General features: G+C 41.3%; 1 non-coding gene across 1 annotated transcript; it reads right to left on the reverse strand.

The window, feature by feature from the left end:
• Positions 1-2,857: 2,857 nt before the first annotated feature.
• On the reverse strand, positions 2,858-2,963 carry LOC132616377 (small nucleolar RNA R71). Its single transcript, XR_009573161.1, has one exon. It is a non-coding gene; the product is annotated as a small nucleolar RNA R71 (small nucleolar RNA).
• Between the last annotated feature and the right edge of the window lie 3,037 nt (positions 2,964-6,000).

Raw genomic sequence — 6,000 nt, forward strand, 5'->3', positions numbered from 1 at the left:
CACAAAAAAAGGGAAGGAAAATCCCCTGAAAACTAAAAAGATTAGCAAATCAGTGCTAGGGGCAAGCAACTGACAACCTCTATCCCTCGAGCTCCAACTTCGAGGCCGGAGCTAAATTTTTATGGAGAGGGGGAGGAGTGGTATGTAGATTTCAACCCCTCACGGGGTATGTCCATGAGCGGGTGATAAATCCTACCCTCTTACAGTGCATGTTCAACAGTGTGTACAACACGATTATAGAAATGAGGTGGATTTTGGCATTTGATATGTTGGGACTAGTAAATACTGATCTAGTTCTCGAGTATTACGCCAACATCAGGTTCAGGTGTATAGAGAATTCTTGGCCACCATCTGTTTATCTGAGGGGAAGTTGGGCGCCTATGTCGTCATCCATGTTATGTAGATCTGACTCCATAGCTTCATAGGGCTAATATGCGGGGAAATACAAAAACATCAGTTCTTGAGGATGAGCAACTTTAACCAAGAGGCTTGTGTGTGGTTGTAGCTGTTGAATTACCAAATCACGCCACTTGAGCACTACTCAGATGTTGCAAAAGACCGGGTGTACATCATCTACGCTCTTATGACGGGACAACCCGTGCACATTGGATGTTGAATGATGCAATAAATGAAGCGAGTTCGCGAGAACAAGCCCCAGAGACTGAGCTTTGGAAACACACTCACGACATATTTTATGAACCTTGATGACTCCTTGGCGAAGATGTATGATAGATTCTTTGCACCACCGGATTATATACTTGACATCTCAAATGTCAAGGCCCCAGAGTTATCCGTAAAGCAATAACTCGACCCTGAAGACGAGAGATCAGCTCGGTCCACTGTGTTGGTTGATGTGCCATGAATTTCGGCAAATTTATGTCCTTTTCACTAGAAATTTTGCTTGCTTTTAAGTGTTTTTACATTGTTTCTTATGTTATTTTGGTGTTTTGTAGGGTTGATTGACTAAGGAACGGAAATGATCAGAAATGCTGAAAAACGGACAACTTGGAGCAAAAGGACGGCCCGTAACTCGAGTTACCTGTAACGTGATCCGTACCCAGAGAGGAAGATCCAGATACGTGCCGCTATAAATGACAGTCTGTAACTCATGTTACGGGCCGTAACGTGTACCGTAATCTGAAGGAAATTTCCAGTAAGAACCCTAAGTAGTGTCACATGTTACGCCCAGAAGGACGGTCCGTAACGCAGGTTACGGGGCGTAACATCGTGGCGTAATGCATTGGTCATTGAACACTGAAGCCATGGTCTGCTGGAAGATATGGACCGTAACCTATGATATGGACCGTAACCTATGTTACGGTCCGTCGCAAGAAGCCGTAACGGTTGACCTATATCAAGCTGACAAAGGACGAAACCGAAGGATGGACCGTAACCTGTGTTACGATCCGTAACGATGCCGCGAAAGGGTGTTTTTGTCCAGCACTTTGGTTAGGTTTTTAACATTTATTCTGATCTTTTGGGAGCATTAACTTTAAGCCTTGGATATTTGTGAAGTGATTGGAGCATTTAAAGCACCAACTTCACCTCATGCCACATTGTATTAGCATTGTAAGTACATTATGTTAACTTTTAATCTTTCTTTGTTAACCAAAATGATGAGTAGCTAATTTTAATTCTAACCTGATGGGTATTATGTGAATGGGTTTCTACTATTGATATATTCATAATGGTTGTTGGTATTTATTCTATCTTTGTGCGTTAGCATTGGGTAATGATTGCAAGCATTAGCCTAAGCCATTATACTAACCTTTCTTGGGAAAGAGAGTTAGTATTGGTAAGATTGACAAACAATGACTCGGGGCGTTAACCCTCGTTCAATAGACTAACTTAGGGATAAGAACAAGTGTAATTGGCATTATTAGTCGCTCTTCGAGTTTAACTTTTTCACATTTGGAAAAATCATAAAGAGGAAATACGCCTAACTGTTGGGAAACATTAGGAAGTCCTTAAGAGAACAAGTGCATACTCTTAGAATAGCCATTAGAAGTATATCACATTGAAACCTGAAACATAATATCTAATCAAAGTGGGGAAGACAACCTTAGTATCTCTCTCCCATTAAGTACAATTCAAGTCAAAGTATTCAATTACATTACACAACAGATATTTTAAACTATTCGGAATAGAATTAAAGCCTTTAAAGACTAGTATCGCTTACAATTAGTACCCCTTTCTCTCGATATTCCCTGTGGGATTCAACCCCAACCTTGTTTGGGTTATTATATTTGACAACGACCTCTTTACGCCACTCATAGGTGTAATTTGAGCGTAACAAATTTTGGCGCCGCTGCCGGGGAATACGGTTTTGAAATTACTGATTATTGTGTACTTTTCTTTAAAACTTTTTCTATTCCATCACACCTTGTTTGCTGTTTTGGTGAACTAGGTGAACATGGAAGGAAGACATAATTGAAATCAAGGAAACCAAGGTGGCTCCAAGTGAACCCACCTGCACAAGAAGACGAGGAAGATGAGAATATACTTGCGGAATTCATCAATGAAGCTGATTATGCTTCTGTTGTGGTCCCTCCTAGGATTGGAAATGCTACTTTAAAAATTGATAGTTCTATCTATCAGCTACTAAAACTTGAAGGTTATTTTCGAAATTCTTCGGAGGACTGTCCACTCCGACATTTGAAGAACTTCCTGCACGTATATGCTCAAAAATCTCAAGGTGTTGTTTCTGCTGATGCACTTCGATTACGGGTCTTCAAATATTCCTTAGCTGGATAAGCAAGGGAATGGTATGAAAAGCTTCCCAGCAATTCTATTCATACCTGGAGCGAGCTAGCCAATACATTTCTGAAGAAGTGGTTCCCACCGAGCAAAAAGGCTGAACTTCAAGATAAGATCTTTGAGTTCAAACAGCTCCCGGGGGAACAATTATATTCGGCATGGGAGCGGTTCAAGTACTATCTAGCTCAATCTCCAACTCACGGGTTTTCGGATGCTATTCTCACCGAGAAATTCTACAAGGGCTTAGATACAATGTATCAGATTGCTATCAATACTGTCGCGGGAGGATGCTTCATGGACAAGTCATTTATCAACTGTCTGCCTGATAAACTCACCACCGACAATCAAGCTTGGCATTCAACTGATAGTGAGAGTCTCTCTTATGGTAGTCCATCACTAGCTGCTATTGCAAAAGAAAACCACGAGAGAGATCATGCCTTTGCTCAATTACAAACCACGGTGGATCTATTATCAAAGAAGTTGGCAGAAAAGGATGCACAAGGGGTAAATGTTGTTGATGAGTTACCACCTCATCCACAGGTGATGTATCAAGTCCCTGAGGGGATGTACTAAAATGGGCAACAACATTATGAAGATGCTGATTATGTCAACAACTCCCAAGGGGGTTATCAAAGGCTAAATTATCAAGGTCCGGGCCATCACCCATGGCAAAAGCCTCAACACCAATTGCAAGGGAATAATTATAGCAGAAATGATCAGGGAAATCCAAATCAAGGGAATTACAATAACAACAATTATGGCAACAAGAGCTCTAACCCCTACATTCCACCAAGGGGGCAAGCATCAAGTTCCCAACAGTGGAGAGACAATTCAGCTAGCAACTCTACTAGCAATGCTGCTAATGATTCTGCGGAGCTGAAAAGTATAATGCAAGAAATGCTAATGAATCAGGACAGAACGTAAAGTACAATAAAGGGAATGTCTCAGGTTCAACTATCTTATTCAACTGCCATTCAGAAGTTTGAATCGCAATTCAGAGACCTTTCTAGAGAAGTGCATACTCCTCAACATGGACAACTACCAAGTGATATAGTTCAAAATCCGAAAGGTAGTGGGGTAAAATCTGTGAAGCATGTAACTGCTATTAGCACCCGAAGTGGAAAAATACTTCAAGGTGCTGATAAAAAGGTGATTGATCTTGAGCCAATTGTTGAAGAAGAGGCACAATCTGATATATCTGATGTTATTGTGGAGAAAAAAAAAGAGGAGGAAGTCCTTATTATAGCTGAAGAGGACCAAAATCTTGATAATCTCAAGGCACAAGGAGAAAAACATGAAAAGGGGAAGGTAATACTTTCTGGCGCTCTACGCCCTTTGACTCAAATGTTCAAATCTTCACCGCCTTTTCCTCAAAGGCTAGTGAGGAAAACAGAAAATGATAAGTGTTTGTAATTTTATGATCAATTCAAGCAATTGACGATGACCATTCCTTTCATGGACGTTGTCCAAGAAATGCCTGGGTTTGCTAATTATTTGAAGGATCTCTTAACAAAGAAGAAGAAGCCATTGAAACACGACACTGTGGGTATCACTCATCACGTCAGTGCTATTATTTCCAAGACCACAGTGCAAAAAAGGGAAGATCCTGGAGCATTCACCATTCCATGCACCATAGGGCAGCAGGATTTTGCCAAGGCGTTGTGTGATAACAGGGCTGGCATAAATCTTATTCCCCTTGAGATTTTCAAGAGATCAGGATTAGGGATACCAAGGCTCACTACCATGAGGTTGCAGATGGCTGACAGGTCGATAAAAAGGCCAAGTTGGGTTAGTTGATGATGTGCTTGTTCAAATTGGGGAATTCCTACTGCCGGCAGATTTCGTGATTCTTGACTGTGCTGTTGATCAAGAAATTCCTATTATTCTGGGGAGACCTTTCCTTGCTACAAGGAGGGCTCTTATGGATTCAGAAAAGAATGAAATCAAGTTCCGGGTTAACGACGAGGAGGTAACTTTTCACGCCAGCAAGGGTATGAAATTTCCTAGTCTTTATCAAAGTATTTCAGTCATTAATTCTTTTGATGTGGTGGATGAAGCGGTAGAATTCAAGATAGAGGAAGAATACTTGGGTGAAGCATTATCGACCATCTTGGTCAATTTTGATGCAGAAGAAATGAAGGGATATATTAAGACGGTGAATTCACTCACCGGTCTGGGGTGCTACTCTTATGAGCCCAAGAAATTGTCTCTTGATTTATAAAAGCGAACAACTCCTCCAGCAAAACCGTCAATTATTGAGCCACCGAAGTTGGAGCTTAAGCAACTTCCATCCTATCTTAGATATGAGTTTCCTGGAGCAAATGCCACTCTCCCAGTTATTGTGTCATCACTTCTGAATGAGGGCCAAACTCATAGACTCATCGCAGTTTTGAGGTATCATTTGAGAGCTTTGGGTTGGACTATTGCAGACATTCATGGGATTCCCTCCGGAATTTGTGAGCACCGAATTCAGTTGGAAGAGGAAAGTTCACCAAGTGTTGAGCATCAGAGAAGATTGAATCCACCGATGCAAGAGGTGGTAAAGAAAGAGATTATTAAGTGGCTAGATGCTGGGGTGGTTTACCCGATTGTCAACAGTCCATGGGTAAGTCCAATCCAATGTGTGCCAAAGAAAGGGGGCATCACTGTTGTCCCTAATTCTAAAAATGAGTTGATTCCTACAAGAACTGTCACCGGTTGGAGAGTGTGTATGGACTACAGAAAGTTGAACACTGCATCTTGCAAGGATCACTTCCCGTTACCTTTTATTGATCAAATGCTTGATCGGCTAGCTGGAAGGTCTTATTATTGTTTCTTGGATGGGTACTCAGGTTACAACCAAATCAACATTGCATTAGAAGACCAAGAAAAGACTACTTTAACTTGTCCCTATGGGACATTCGCTTTCAGCCGAATGTCATTTGGTCTTTACAATGCCCTAGCTACTTTTCATCGATGCATGATGTCCATATTCTCTGACATGGTTGAAAACTTTCTTGAAGTTTTCATGGATGACTTCTCTATTGTGGGAGATTCATTCGATGAATGTTTAGACTATCTTGATTGGGTGCTACAAAGGTGTGAGGAGACAAACCTCGTTCTCTACTAGGAAAAGTGTCATTTTATGGTAAAGGAGGGAATTGTCCTTGGCCATAAGATTTCCGAAAGAGGGATTGTGGTTGACCAAGCCAAAATCGATGTAATTTCAAAACTCCTTCCACCCATCTCAGTAAAAAGGGTTCG

The sequence above is a fragment of the Lycium barbarum genome, chromosome 10 (genome assembly GCF_019175385.1).
Source record: "Lycium barbarum isolate Lr01 chromosome 10, ASM1917538v2, whole genome shotgun sequence".
NCBI lineage: Eukaryota > Viridiplantae > Streptophyta > Magnoliopsida > Solanales > Solanaceae > Lycium > Lycium barbarum.